Below are 16,501 nucleotides of genomic sequence, written 5' to 3'. Positions count from 1 at the left end.
CAGCTAGTATCATCCTCAATGGGGAAAAACTGGAAAATTTCCCCCTAATATCAGGAACAAGACAAGGATGTCCACTATCACCACTTTTATTCAACGTTGTGTTGGAAGTTCTAGCCAGAGCAATTAGACAAGAAAAAGAAATGAAATGTAGCAAAACTGGAAAGGAAGAAGTAAAACTCTCACTGTTTGCAGATTATATAATACTATATGTTGAACACCCCCAAAAATCCACAGAAAAACTACTAGAACTAATAAATGACTACAGTAAAGTGATAGGTTATGAGATCAGCACTCAAAAATCTGTAGTGTTTCTATACACTTGTAATGAATAATATGAGGGGGGAAGTAAAAAAATCCATTTACAATTGCAATGAAAAGAATAAAATATTTAGGAATAAATTTAACTAAAGAGACAAAAGAACTATACAAAGGAAACTATGAGAAATTGTTAAAAGAAATCACAGAAGACCTAAATAAATAAAAGGGCATACTGTGTTCATGGATTGGAAGACTAAATATAGTTAAGATGTCAATTCTACCTAAATTGATTTACAGATTCAATGCAATACCAATTAAAATCCCAAAAACTTGCTTTTCAGAACTAGAAAAACCAATTACTAAATTTATCTGGAAGGGCAGGGTGCCCTGAATAGCTAAAAGTATCCTGAGAAAAAAAAATGAAGTTGGAGTTCTCACACTACCTGACTTTATGTCGTATTATGAAGCTACAATTGTCAAAACAGCATGGTACTAGCAAAAGATAGATATAGTGACCAATGGAATAGAATAGAGGGTTCAGATATAGACCTTCTCATCTATGGACAATTGATCTTTGATAAGGCAGTCAAACTAACTCACCTGGGACTGAACAGTCTCTTCAATAAATATTACCTAGAGAACTGGATATCCACATGCAAAAGAATGAAAGAGAATCCATATCTCACACCCTATACAAAAATTAACTCAAAATGGATCAAAAACCTAAGCAATAGATCTGAGACCATAAAATTTTAAGAAGAAAATGTGGGGAGATATCTTATAAACCTTATAATAAGAGGTGATTTCCTAGACCTTACACCCAAAGCATGAGCACTGAAGAAAGAAAGAAAGAAAGAAAGAAAGAAAGAAAGAAAGAAAGAAAGAAAGAAAGAAAGAAAGAAAGAAAGAAAGAAAGAAAGAAAGAAAGAAAGAAATGAGAACTCCTCAAAATTAAACTCGTTTGTGCATCAAAGAACTTCATCAAGAAAGTAAAAAGATAGTCTACACAATGGGAGACAATATTTGGAAATGATATATCAGATAATGTCCTAGTATCCAGAATATATTAAGAGATTGTTCAGCTCAACAACAAAAAGACAGACAACCCAACCACAAAATGGGCAAAAGACTTGAACAGACACTTCTCAGTAGAGAAAATACAAATCAGCAAAAGGCACATGAAAAGATGCTCAACTTCCCTGGCTATTAGGGAAATGCAAATCAAAACCACAATGAGATATCATCTCACACTCACCAGAATGGCCATTACCAAGAAAACGGAAAACAACAAGTGCTGGAAAGGATGTGGAAAAAGAGGCACATTTATCCATTGTTGGTGGGAAATGTCAAATGGTACAGCCACTGTGGATGGCAGTCTGGCAGTTCCTCAGGAAGCTAAATATAAAATTGCCATATGACCCTATAATACCATTGTTAGGTATCTACTCAGAGGACATTAGGGCAAGGACAAATGGATGTTTGCATACCGATGTTTATAGAGCATTATTTACAATTGCGAAGAGATGGAAACAGTCAAAATGTCCATCAACAGAAGAGTGGCTAAACAAACTATGCTATATACATGCAATGGAATATTATGCAGCTGCAAGACAGAATAAAGTTATGAAGTATGTAACAACATGGATAAACCTTAAGGATGTTATGCTGAGTGAGATTAGCCAGACACAAAAGGACAAATACTGTATGGTCTCACTGATATGAACTGACATTAGTGAATAAACTTGGAGAATTTTGTTGGTAACAGAGATCATCAGGAAATAGAAATAGGGTAAGATATTGAGTAATTGGAGCTGAAGGGATAAAGATTGTGCAACAGGACTGATTGTAAAAGCTCAGAACTGGGTAGCACAGTACTACCTACCTGTACTACAATTATGTTAAAACACTGAAGGAAGCCAAATGTGAAAATGATAGAGGGAGGAGGGCTGGTGGCAGAAATGAAATCAGAAAGAAAGATAGACAATAAAGATTGAGATGGTATAATCTAGGAATGACTAGAGTATATAATGATAGTGACTAAATCTACAAATTTTAAAAATGTTTTTGCATGAAGAAGAACATAGGAATGACATTACTACAGGGTGTTGAAAATAGATAGTAATTAATATTTTAAAATTTTAACATATATGTGAGACTAAAGCAAAAAATGTTTATTTTGTGCAAAATTTATATTTTGACTAGTGCATTTCCTAATATAACTTATGCAGACAGCTTAATTGAACACCATAAGTACATGGAACTTATCAGGGCATGAGATTTTGTTGGTTTGTCCAGAGTGATGCTCCAATAAATCCCAGAGTGATTTAAACAGTGAATAAAAAAGTACATGCAAAGTCCCCTTGGGGGAATGGTAAGAAAGGGGGAAAATTCAAATTCCCCAAGTTGAATTCTTGATATTCTCACAAACAGTGGGGGCAACCAAAGCAATAGGGTGAGCCCCCAATCTTGGGGTTTGCTCATAAGAAACTTAACCGCACGAAGAATTTGTCAAGCCTACGTAAAATTAGGCCTAAGAGTCACCCCCAAGAGAACTTCTTTTCTTGCTCAGATGTGGCCTCTCTCTCCAGCCAACACAGCAAGCAAACTCACTGCCCTCCCTCTGTCTATGCTTGTCCTGACTCCCAGGGGTGTGCACCTTCTTGGCAACTTAGGACTGAAATCCTAGAATGAGCTGAGACTCAGCATCAAGGGATTGAGAAAACCTTCTCGATTAAAATGGGGAAGAGTGAAATGAGACAAAATAAAGTGTCAATGGCTGAGAGATTCCAAACAGAGTTGAGAGGTTATCCTGTATGTTATTCTTATGCATTAAATAGATATCGCCTTGTTAGTCAAGATGTAGTAGAGGCCTGAAAATATAGAGCTGTGTTCCAGTAGCCATGTTTCTTGAAGATGACTGTATAATGACAAAGCCTTTGCAATGTGACTGTGTGACTATGAAAACTTTGTGTCTGATAGCTCCTATTATCTACCTTTTCAAAGGATGAGTAAAACATACAGATTAAAAATAAATAATAGCGGGAACAAATGTTAAAATAAATTTAGATTGAAATGCTAGTGATCAATGATGGGGGTGGGGGAATGGTATGTATGAAATTTTTTCTGTTATCCTTTTATTTCTTTTTCTGAATTGATGCAAATGTTCTAAGAAATAATCATAATTGATGAATATGCAACTATGTGATATTATGAATTACTGATTATATATGTAGAATGGAATAAACATAACATTAAAAAAGTACATTAAGTAATGTTGCATTTTAAAAACTGAACAATATTGCACTTGATTTTGCTGTAATGTAATTCCTTCAGCTTAAACATGATAGCATGTCCAGTTCAATGTTAAAAAAAATTTCACTGTCCAAATAAAAAAGAACAAAATCACCCTCACCAAATAGGAAATCTAAACCTCCTCTAAACTTTTGCCCCTCCCTCCTTCTTTACCTCTGCAGTTGCTATGGTAACACTGATGTTTTCCTATTAAACATAGCCCATAGCATGCAATAGCAGTTATGCCCCTGTATCCTGCACTTAAATATTCTTGTACATGAATCATACCTTTGAAGTAGTTCTTGCAAGAACTAATTTATATCTCTAGTGTTATTAAGTGGGACGCATAAGTCTATACAGCCCCTTTCAAAATGTTCATCTTCAATATGATAATATTACTTATAGGCCCACTAGAGAAAGGCCTTCCCTTCTATCTATTCCCTCACATAGGAGTTCAACTTCATTAACTAAGCGTTCAGCCATCTCTAGCTTCTATGAATCTCTAAGTCCCCTATATTCTGTATTATAAGCCCCTGATTTTATCTTTACCTTGGTCATAAAAGTGGAATCATACAGTATCTATCTTTTTTTGCTGGCTTTTTCACTCTGCATTATGTCCTCAAGGTTCATCCATCTTGTCACGTACTTCAAGATGTCATTTCATCTTCTTGCTGCAAAGTATTGCATCATATGGACATACTACTTTTTGTTAGTCTACTTGATTTTTTTTTTGTATGCTGTATGGCAGAGGTCACATTACATTCTTTTTTCATATGAGTATCCCATTATTGCAGCACCATTTCTTGAATTTTGTTTGTTTGGTTGGTTTTCTTTCTTTGCTTTTTTGTTTGTTTTGGGGAGGTACATGGGCCAAGAATCAAAACTGGGTCTTCCCCATGGCAAGTTTCACTTGTCTGCTGATGGGCATTCGATTTGTTTCCATATTTTAGTGATTGTGTATAATGCTGCTATGAACATCGGTGTGCAAATGTCTGTTTGTGTCATTGCTCTCAACTCTTTGGGGTATATACCAAGTAGTGCTATTGCTGAGCCATAGGGCAATTCAACATTTAGTTTCTTGTGGAACTGCTAAACAGTCTTCCATAGTGGCTGTATCTTTATAAATTCTCACCAGCAGTGCATAAATGTCCTAATTCCTCCACATCCTCTGCAACATTTATAGTTTCCTATTTGTTTAATAGCAGCCATTCTTATAGGTGTGAGGTGTTATCTCATTGTAGTCTTCATCTGCATTTCCCTTATAGCCAATGAAAATCAACATCTCTTTATGTGCTTTTGAGTCATCAGTATTTGTTCTTCAGAAAAATACATATTCATATATTTAGCCCATTTCATATTTGGGTTGTTTGTTCTTCTGTTTTTGAGTTGCACGTTTTCAATATCAAAACTTTGTCCAATATTTTATTTCCAAATATTTTCTCCCATTGTGTTAGCTGTCTCTTCACCTTTTGACAAAGTCTCTTGAGGTACAGAGGCATTTGATTCTGAGGAGTTCCCATTTATCTATTTTTTCTTTTGTTGGTTGTACTTTGGGTGTAAGTTTTAGGAAGCTACTTCCTATTACTAAGTCTCAAAGATGTTTCCCTACATTCTCTTCTAGAAGGTTTATGTTGCTAGCAGAATATTTATGCTTTTTTTCTGCATGTGGACTCTTCTCCAGGAGTATTTAGATCATGAAGAAGTCTCAATCAGTTTTAAATTAAGAAATCATACAATAATACTTCAACTACAATGAAATGAAGCTAAAAATTGATAACAAATGGAGAGCTGTAAAACCCATGAACATGTGGGAATAAAACAACATATGCTTACTTTACATTCACAATACGTCAAGCAAGAATCACAAGAGGATAAGTAAATACCTTGAATCAAATGAAGGCAAAACCAATACATGTCAAAATTTATGGGATGTAAAATTGTAGCTCAAAGTGAAAGTATAATTCTAATGATTACATTGAAAAGTAAAGGTCCCAATCAGGGTTCTACCCTCACACTTGGAAGGACTACAAAAAGAAGAACAAATTAAACTACAAGTAAACAGAAGAAGTGAAATATGTTATATTAGGGCAGAGAGTAAAATAATAAAGAACAATAAAACAACACATGAAACCAACAATTCCAAAAGTTTTTGTTCTTAGAAAATTTAATAAAATCAGCAAGCATTTAGATAGTGTGCATGCTTGAAACTACTATGTACTCTAGAAAAGCCTTTTTTGCATGGGATGTCAACAGAAATTGAACTTGGGACTCTGGCATGGCAGGCAAGGAAGCCTATGTTCTTTTATTTCAAATTTATGGGAGTAGAACTATTATTGTTTGGGAATTTTCATTCGGTTATTTCCCTGGAAATGTGACCCCACCCATTCAAGTAGGTATTACTCAACTTATTGGAGTCCTTTAAGAGGGAAACATTTGGGGAAAGCCCAAACACAGCAGCTTGCACAAAGAAAATTCCCCAGAAGATACTCAGCTAAGAGCTCCAGAGTTTGCACCAGCAAAGCTAAGAAGGACTCACAGAATTTCAGAGAGAAGGCCAGTGGAATCAGAAGCTAAGAGTTACAAAACCCAGCAGCAAAGGACCAGCATACATGGGTCACATGCTTTCCGAGATGACAGATGTGTCCCAGGTGACAGTGGCCTTTCTTCAGAGTCCAGGTATCATCAGGTTGATGCCTTAATTTGGGCATTTTCATGGCCTTATATTTGTAATTTGTAGTCTAATAAATCTCCTTATAAAATTCAATCCATTTCTGACATACTGCATTCTGGCAACTTTAGTAAATCAAAAAAGATTTTGGCAACAGTGAAGTGAGGTGTTGCAATTTGTAAATGCCAAACATGCTGGTACAGCTTTATTGAGGGATGAGTGGAAGATTCAGGAAGAATTGTGAGCTGCTTGATAAAGGGAAAGCTCAGTTTTCTTTGAAGAGACTGTTAATAGAACTATGGAAACAAAAGGTTCTTCAAAAGAGGCCTTAGACAGAAATGATGAATGTGTCATTCTAAACTGGAAGGAAGATGGAGTAGTTAGGTTAAGTTGTCACTCTTCAAAGGTGATGGTGCCAAGTTCAGTGGCTGTGGACTTAAATAATTAGAATATGAATTTCTTCTATGGCTGTTTACATCTGTGTATGGCTAAGGCTACTGCCTTCCACAATGAGTGAGACTTAAAAGGAGAAGTAGAAAGAGAGGATCTCAGTGCAGCTCAGAGCCAGACATTTGGAGATGCAGAGAGGACAAGCCCCTAGGAAAACCACTGGAACCTAGTACAGGAGAGAATGCCAGCAGATGTCACTGTGTGCCTTCCTATGTGACAGAGAAGCTCGGAAGAAAACAAGTTACTTTTCCTCTGAGGAACTGTAATTTTGTAAGTAAAGAAATCCCCTTATTAAAAGCTAACCCCTTTTGGTGTGTTGCTTTCCAGCATCTTTAGCCAATGAAAACAGATTTATCATACCAGAGGCATTAGGTGCTGCTGCATTTGCAAATACCAAATATGTTGGAATGGCTTTTTAAATGGATGAAGGGAGGATTCAGGAAGAATGTGAGGCACTTGATATAGAAAGCTACAATGCTTTAAAGAGGGTGTTGATGTAAACATGTACTCTAAAGACACTTCCATTGAAGCCATGGAGGAATCTTTTGTTGCAGATTGGAAGGAAGGTGAACTTTTTTTTGAAGTGACAGATAGTTTGGCAAAATTGATTCTTGGTGCTCCATGGAAGGGAGAAATTGATTATGATGATCTGGGATATTTGGCTGGGGGAATTTCCAAGCTACATATGGAGGATGCAGCATGCTCTCTCCTTGCAGCTTATAGTAAAATGTGACAGGAAAGGACTAGGCTTCAGATTGAAATTTTGGGTGCAAATAAGCCAGAAATTGACGATCTGGAATATTCTGGGCTTCCAGAAACTAAAATGCCAGAGATTAGTGCCACATGTGAGATTTTAACCAAACATGTAACCAGTCAGTCATTTCAGATCAAATGAGGATTAGAGATGGAGTCATCCAGAAATGATTTGTGTATGGTAATACTGTCTGATGGCTTCAATCCTTGTATGCTGCATATCAAACCAACAAATTATTTCTGAGACCTATATAAGCAGATCCATTGCCAGTCTGGACTAAAAGGGACAGAAAGGTGACTGGTTGAGGGAAGAACATCTTCAGAAGCAGAACCATGGGAGCTAAGGTCTGAAGCCAAGAAAACTCAGGTCACAAGAGTGGATCCACCTGTATATGTGGAGGGGTGTGAGTTTGCACTAGAGGCAGAAGGCAAGCTTTCCACCTCAATGTTCAGAAAGCGTTCTGGTGACCCATGTTTAAGAAAGCATGGAGTCATTAGGTGCCACCTAGATGCTTGATGAGGGAGGGGCCATAAAAGGTGGAGTCCCCAATGTTTCCCAATATTGCAACTCTGATGCCAGGGTTTTTGGAGAACAGAGCCACTGTATAGGCCTTTGTAAAGGTAACAATTGCATTTTCAAAAGCCCTGAGGATGAATGACTCTCAGACTTTGAAATCTAACGGAGTTTGCTCTGCAGGTTTTCAGAATATTTTAGGTCTTGTGATATTCTTTCCAATTTTTCCCCATGGCAATGGGACCACTTATCCTGTGACTGTTCCTTTATTTGCATATCAGAAGCTGAGAAGTTGCACTTAGTTCACAGATCCACAGCCAGAAGATGATGCAGTTTTAGGACAGCCGATGCCTGTAACTGAATTTGATAAGATTTTGTACTGTTTTTGTGTTAATATTGTATTTGTATTATCATGGAAATGATTTAAGGCTTTTGTGATATTGTAATAAAATGAATGTATTTTGTAAAGATCCAGTGCATTGTGTTCAGGACAGATGATCATTGTTAGGAAAAAATATGTCTATTATTGTTTTCTACTGAGATTAAGCATGGTTTAAGGTGATGTATGTAGTTGCCAAGTTGACAAGGAGCAGACTGAAGTAAAGTTCAAGTGTCAGTTTATTCAGGTGATGGTGCCCAGGTCTGTGGCTGTGGACTTTAATCATCAGTCTGTGAATTTCATATATGGCTGATTACATCTGTGGTTTGCTAAGAGGAGTGCCCTCCACAATGAGTGAGGCTTAAAAGGCAGAATCAGAAGAGAGGAGCTCAGTGCAGCTCACACTCAGACTTTTGGAGAGGTAGAAAGGTGATGCCCCAGGGTAAGCCATTGGGACCCAAAATTCAGGAGAGAATGCCAGCAGACATTTCAGCGTGCATTCCTGTGTGACAGAGAAACTCAGAGGAAACCTACCTTCCTTTCCTCTGAGGTACTGTGAATTTGTAACTAAATAAATTTCCTTAATAAAATCTAATCTATCTCTGGTATTTTGTATTTTGGCAGCTGTAGCAAACAAAAATAGAAGACAATCCTTTTTGTAATGTGCAGATGATTTGACAAAATCGAGTCCTGGTGCTGGATGAATGCAAGAATTTGAAAGAGACAAGCTATCATATCTATTTGGAGAAATTTCCAAACTAAATGTGGAAAAATCAGCATGGCTGCTCTTTGCAGCTTACAATAGAATGTGACAGGAAAGGAATAAGTTGAGATCTGGACTCTTGGGTACAAAAAAACACAACTGAAATTGATGTTCTAGAACATTCTGGGCTTCCAGAAAGTGAGATCCTAGAGAATAGTACCCCGTGTGAGAATTTCAAAAAATATGGAACCAGTAAATCATTTCAGGAAAAGCCAGAATTGTATATGAAGTTACCAGAAAAGATTTGCAGAAAGCCCTATATCTGGTGGTTGTGATCTCTGTATGCTGCATAGCAAGTGAACAATTTTTTGCTGTATGAAAGGAATGACTGACAGTCCAAGCTAAGAAGTAAGAAAAAAGGGACAGATTGAAGGAAAAATTACTTCAAAGGCAGAAACATGTAAGCTAAGGTCTGGGCCAGGAAATCTTGTACCAGAAGTGTGGCACCACCCTTGCATGGGCAGTGAGATTTTGCCCCTGTAGCAGAGGGCAGGCCTTTTACCTCCTTGTGGAAGAGTGTCGCCACCTCAGGGCTCAGAGATCATAGAACACATTCATCAGTAAGTGAGGAGAGCCTGGCAACACCCACCCACCCCCACTGTTCTGAAGGGACGGGTTCCCCGTCCCCAGAGATCTCCCTTTGGAGATGAAGGAAGAAAATGCCTCCCAGGGAGCTTCATGAAACAGGAAGCCAGGAGAGAAACCTAGCAGATGATGCAGTGTTCACCATGTGCCCTTCCAGCTGAGAGAGAGAAGCCCTGACTATGTTTGCCATATGCCTCCTCACTTGAGAGAGAAACTCTGAGCTTCATCGCCCTTCTTGAACCAAGGTATCTTCCCATGGATGCCTTTGATTTGACATTTCTATAGACTTACTTTAATTGGGGTATTATATGGGCCTTAGAACTGTAAACTAGCAATTTTTTAAATTCCCCTTTGTAAAAACCATTCTGTTTCTGGTATATTGCATTCAGCCAGCTAGCAAACTAGAACACTTCCAAATTTACAGTTTTAAGGCCATGAAAATGTCCCAATTAAGGAAACAGCAGGGTGATATCTGGACTCTGAAGTAAGGCTGCCAGCATCTGGGACACTTCTGTCAGCTGGGAAGGTGCATGGTGGCCCTTTGCACCTTGGATCCATTGCTCTCAGTTTTTTATTCCAACGGCCTTATCTCTAAGAGCCTGTGGGTCCTTCTTATCTTCTCCATGGCAAATTCTGCATCTCTTATCTTGGAATCTCCAGGGACATTTTCTCTCCAAAGGTCACTGGTTAATGGACTCTCTGCTTCTCATGGCTATGTCATTCACTCCTTTCTCTCTGAATCTCCTGGATTTCCCTTTTTTCATTTTCTTTTATAGAATTGCAGTAAACTAATCAAGACCCACCCAAATGGATGGAGACATTCCTCCACCTAATCCACCACTCTTGATTAAATCACATCTCCAGGGAGATCACAGTTTCAAACATACAATATCGAGTAGGGATTAGAAGAAATGACTACCTTTACAAAATGGGATTATAATTAAAATATGGCTTTTCTAGGGTACATACATCATTTCAAACCAGCACAGAAACCCAATAAATCCCCTTGTCAAAGCCAATCCATTTCTGATATATTGCATTCCAGCAGCCTTAGCAAACTGAAACAAACTAGTTCAAGCTTGTCCTTGCTCTCCTTGGTTTTGCCTTTAGCTCTTTCTCCTGTCTCCTGCCTATCTCTAGCTCTTTCAACCTTGCTGACCAATTGCTGGGGCCCAGAAGCAGGCCTCTGACTGTTTGCAGAGCCACATCAGAATACCCTTGGTGACACGGCCTCTTGGTCTCCTGTGAAGTGAGGTCCAGCCTGTATGCACCTTATCTAATCCAGCCTTTCTGTGAGAAAGTTCTGCCTCTGCAGTTTCAGGCAGACTAGTCAACGCTCACACTTCTCTCAAAGATGCTGGCTCTGGAGCCCAAAGAGAGCTGTATAGAAAGAATTCTGATAAGTAATAAACCAAACTTTGTAGCTTTGCAAGCTGTTACAAATAATCTTGCTTTGTTGTACTCCCTAAAGCAGTTCCCATGTAAGAGCACAATAAATATGTGGATGTCAGTTTATTTGGGACTCTTGCTTGAGTCCCCTAACCCCACTTAATGAACTTCTTGTGTCCATTGCTTCTTAATTCTGTGTGGTGGCCCTTCTTCTTCCCTGTTCCCTAGGGAAATCCCTGCAACCAATAGTGCCCTCAAGACCACCAACAGCCTTTGTAGATGTCAGTACCTGCCATTGGTGGTCCCAGGCTTGTTACTAGATACACCATGCTCCTCATATTTCCCTTTAAGTTCTGAGTTCTCCCTTCAAATGACTACATCCAGCGGGTTGAGTAGTGACTTTTTATTTATATCCTCTCTGTTCAGTATGGTCCTGATGTCCCCATCTCACCCTTTCATTGTGAGATCTAATTCTATGACTTATTAGATAATTCTGTGAAGGTAGGCATGGTGTTTTTGTTTTGTTCACATTATAGCTCCAGTGCTTGGCACTTAGAAGGTGTGCTGGTTTGAAAGGATGTATGTACCCTAGAAAAGCCATGTTTTAATTCCAATCCCATTTTATAAATCCAGCCACTTCTTCTAATCCCTATTCAGTACTGTATGCTTGAATCTGTAAGTAGATCAACACCCTGAAGGTGTAATCCAATCAAGAGTGGTTGTTAAACTGGATTAGGTGGAGACATATCTCCACCCATTCTGGTGGATCTTGATGAGTTTACTGGACTCCTATAAAAAAGGAAACATTTTGGAGAATGTGGGAGAGTCAGAGAAAGCAGAGAAAGCTGCAGCACCATGAAGCAGAGAGTCCACCAGCCAGTGACCTTTGGAGTTGAAGAAGGAAAACACCTCCTGGGGAGCTTCATGAAACAGGAAGCCAGGAAAGAAAGCTCGTAGGTGATGCTGTGTTCAACACATGCCTTTCCAGATGAGCGAGAAACCCTGACTATGTTTGCCATGTGCCTTCTCACTTGCTACAGAAACCCTGAACTTCACCGGCCGTCTTGAACCAAGGTATCTTTCCCTGAATGCCTTAGCTTGGACATATCTATAGACCTTATTTTAACTAGGACATTTTCTTGGCCTTAGAACTGTAAACTAGCAACTTATTAAATTCCACTTTCTAAAAGCCATTCCATTTCCAGTATATCGCATTCTGGCAGCTAGCAAACTAGAACAGGAGGCATTCCATACATATATGTTAAACTATTAAGTTTAACATGCTTCGCCCATAATTAGCACACAATAAAGGATAACACTTTTTATTTATTCAGTACCCAGACTCTTCAATATGAGTGTGTGGCCTTAAGATAGAATCTAAACTTCAGCAACTTGCTTTGGCTATCAGGTTTAAAACTTTTATTCAGTAAAGTTGTTTTCTATACCTTGGATAATATTTGAGTGGTGTGCTGGTTTGAAAGGATGTATATACCCTAGAAAAGCTATGTTTTAATCCTAATCTCATTTTGTAAAGGCAGCTATTTCTTCTAGTCTGTAGTCAGTACTGTATGTTTGACACTTTAATTAGATCATCTCCCTGGAGATGTGACTCAATCAAGAGTGTCTGTTAAGCTGAATTAAGTGGAGGCCTGTCTCCACCCATTTAAGTGGTTCTTGATTAGTTTAATGGAATCCTATAAAAGAGGAAACATTTTGGAGAATGTAAGAGATTCTGAGAGAGCAGAATGACATAGCCATGAGAAGCAGAGAGCTCACCAGCCAGTGACCTTTGGAAATGAAGAAGGGAAATGTCTCCCAGGGAGCTTCATGAAAGGAAGCCAGGAAAGAAATCTAGCAGGTGATGCCATGTTCACCACATGCCTTTCCATATGAGAAAGAAACCCTGACCCTGTTTGCCATGTGCCTTCTCACTTAAGATAGAGCCTAAACTTCAGTAGCATTCTTGAACAAAGGTATCTTTCCATGGATGCCTTTGATTGGACATCTTTAATTGGAACATTATCTCGGCTTCAAAACTGTAAACTAGCAATTAACTGAATTCCCCCTTTTAAAAGCCAATCCATTTCTGGTATATTGCATTCCAACAGCTAGCAAACTTGAAAAAGTGGTCTCTCGGGCCCCCACATCCACAGCAGTCCCTGGGAGATCTAAAAGTGCCTTGAGTTCTTTAATTAGAAGACTTAAGTGGCCTGAAAAATGTTGGCTTGTATCTCACTGCTCACTAATACCTTTATTTGCTTCTTTTCTTCTTCCCTATATGACAGTCAACAAAAGTACTTTTTTCTACTGCTGTAAAGTGATATGGACTCTTTATAAATCTTATTTTTTTATGCATTTTTATATTTAGCTTCTTGTCTGAGAAAAGAGTTAACTTTGGTTTAGTTTTTGCTAGGAGTATTTATTCTAATTTCTTTCCTGTCTAATTTTAAAAATCACAGTTTAGCCATGAGTGAATTAGTATACTGCATTTTGGTATGAACATGTTGCTGAAAGTTGTATGGTATGAAAAGAATCATGAAAGACTTTTCAAATTGTTAAATGTGCAACCTGGGAATAGATTTTATTTTGATTTTTTCTTAACAGTAGGGTTGATTGAGGTGTGCGCTCAGTTCCTGAGGCCCAGCTGTCTCTGACCTTTGATGGAGGATCTCCTGTGGCCTCTCTCAAACCTTCACATTCCCAGTAGCCCCTGTCCTGTATTCACTCTCAGCTAACATGATGTTCTGGGGCCAAGAAACAGGCTAAGACAGAGGTGCCATTGTTCCTAGACTTCTGGCACCTGACTTCTGTGGAGCTATGCTTGTGGGGGCAGATGGCTAGTTCAGTGGTCAGGGACTTCCACCTCAGGTTGAGGAGGGAAGAGTCCAGTTTCTCTCTACCTCAGAGGGTGTGGTTCCTGCCCCTAACAAAAGAGGGAATAATATTAAATATAAATAATTTGTACATTTTGGCTCATACAAAAAGCTGTGGGTTAGGGGGAGGTGACACCTCTCAGAGAGGCTGAAATGACTAGAAGGGGTAGAAAGGGGGAAAGATACACTTGCCCCTCCTAGTATCTGAATGACAATGCTCCAAGCCACTCAGGCCCTGCTGGGGGTGAAAGTCACTGGCATGCAGGGAAAGAGCAGAGCTGTGCCGAGGCATCCTCAGGGAGCCAGGCTGGTCAGCAAGGTGGTGAATTGCAGGGTCTACCCCACCAGCTCGGCCACATGCTGTGCCATCCCTTGGGCCATAGAGTTGGATGGGTAGCCCAGGGTGGCCCCCTTGACAGCCAGGACCATGGCCCACAGTGCTTGGTGCAGAGCCATGCCTTCAGCTCTGATCTGTGCTCACAGAGGAGCAGATGTTGCCAGCCAGCCCAGGAGTCTCTAGCGAACACCAAGCAGTGAGCTGCCACTACCACCCACTTGCCATGGGGCAAAAAGAAGCGTGGGGGCTTGGCTGGCCCAGGTGCTGGACATCAGGGTCACCACAGCTGCCTGCAGTACAGAGTAGTGGCTCTGACACTATCTGGTGTGTAAGTGCAGGAGCTGAAGCTCTTTAGCAGGCCAGCCAGCAACTCCTATAGGTACAAGATCTCATGCTACTCCAACAGCTCCTTCTCCAGCAGTTCAGGATCCCCTCAGAAGACTTTATCCACAGACCTCGATCTCTGAGCTTGATCTGTGCCTTTCAAGAGAATGCAGCCATAGTCCTCAGCCAGCGGGATGCCTTGTACTAATTATTGTATCCTTCTGGATCATCCTCCACTTCCCCACCCACTGGAGCCCCTTCTACTTTGGAGGTTCCCTAACCAGGAAGGTGAAGCAGGGATGGGTGTAGGGGCCAGTCCTGGATACTGTCCTTCCAGCCTGGGACAAGAGAGGGAGATGAAGAAGGGCTGGGGGCCTCTAGACAGGCAGGGCAGGCAGAGGGCAGTGGGATAGACTCTCTACCAAGGGCACCCAGGGCCTGTGGATTGGGGATAACTTCTGGCCAGAACCAGTGTCAAGGTGTCCAGGCCATTGGAGGCTGAGGCTCTTGGGGGCTCTGGAGAAGAAGGTACCTCTGGGCCCAGCAAGCACACATGGTAGATGCCCACATTTACACCCCTACCTTCCTCATTGGCCAGCATGTTCTTGGGCACTTCATACAGATTGAGTAGGGATGATGCCTATTTCAGTTTGGAGGGGGCAGTGTAAGAGGGGGTGGCTGGTTCCCAGCCCCACTCCCAATTCAGATCTGGCTTCATTTTTGTAGTTGGCTTTGCATAGGGAGCTTCATCTTCTATCAAGTGTAGGGTCACCCAGGTGGGAGGGTAGATAAAGGGGGGAAGGGAGTCGTAGTGGTCACTGGCTGGAACATGGAGGGCAGTGAGGGGCACATCATAATTCTCCAAGGAGCCTTTGGGAGCAGCCAGCTGGGTCTTATTGCCTCTGAGGACCTTGCAGATGGGGTCAGGGGAGAGTAGGCAGGGTCCAGCCAGATGTCCTGAGGTGGGACAGGGCCGAACTAGGGGTGGTACCACATGGCCATGCTCAGATAATGGCAGGGCTGCGGGCACCTGAGAGAGGCTGAACTTGTGTATTGGGTCAGCAAGAAGGAGTGTCACTCTTTTGGAGGGCACAATGCCCTACTGGCAGTGAAGGGAGCAGAGGCACCAGATGTCCAACCCTCCAGCACCCTCCCTCTGCAGTATCCTCAGCACATCCCCTCAGGGAAAGACAGCTCCTGGGGAGACTCAGCAGTGTTTTTGTAGAGTGCCCATTCCAGCTGGGCTGACGTGGCTGTGGCCATGGTCTCAAACTCCCCAGCACGCCCTGCTACAGGCCCGAATCGGTTTTGCTGACTTCAGCAGCACCTGCCGGGATCCATTACTCCACAGCCTCTAGGCTACGAGGTGGGTCCCGGCGGGAGCTCCTGAGTCATGGCTTCAACCAAGGTGGGAGGAGGAGAAAGAAAACCCACAAATGTTCCCAAGTGAAAGGTAGCTTTGCCCAGCAGGAGAAGAAATGCTTCCGGCTCAGGCACAGATAAGAGATCTCACCCAATGGCTAGTGCTTTGTGGATTGCCAGGGCTTCCTACCAGCCGCTGGGTTGACAAGGGCCCTGGAGTTGCCTGCCATAGGCTGCGGAGGCCCCTGGGTCCCACAAGGGCCAAAAGCTGCCTTCCACAGCCGGGACAGATGAGGAGGCAGGACCTGGAGCTGCGCTCAGTGCTTCTTCAGGATGCTCTGGGCTGCCCCAATGGCTGGGCGGTTGGCCCGGGTGAACGCGTTTAGGCGCCAACCCGGAGCTGTGCAGCAGAGCCGTGTTCCCAGGGCTGTGGTTCGTGCACCCGGGGGACTGCAGCAGTCCAGCCTTGGGCAAGCCCAGGTGTCTCTGGGAATCAAGAGGAAGGCCACAAAGCAAAAAAAAGGTACAGAAATCCTGGGAATAGACTTTCAAATA

At 41.3% G+C, this 16,501-nt stretch overlaps 1 pseudogene; it reads right to left on the bottom strand.

Moving 5' to 3' along the window:
• Window positions 1-14,217: 14,217 nt before the first annotated feature.
• LOC143649730 (embryonal Fyn-associated substrate pseudogene) lies at window positions 14,218-15,847 on the bottom strand (annotated as a pseudogene).
• Between the last annotated feature and the right edge of the window lie 654 nt (window positions 15,848-16,501).

This window comes from Tamandua tetradactyla, chromosome 11, assembly GCF_023851605.1.
Source record: "Tamandua tetradactyla isolate mTamTet1 chromosome 11, mTamTet1.pri, whole genome shotgun sequence".
Lineage (NCBI taxonomy): Eukaryota > Metazoa > Chordata > Mammalia > Pilosa > Myrmecophagidae > Tamandua > Tamandua tetradactyla.
Note: the sequence above shows the minus strand (reverse complement) of the source record. Positions and strands in the feature narration are given on the sequence as shown.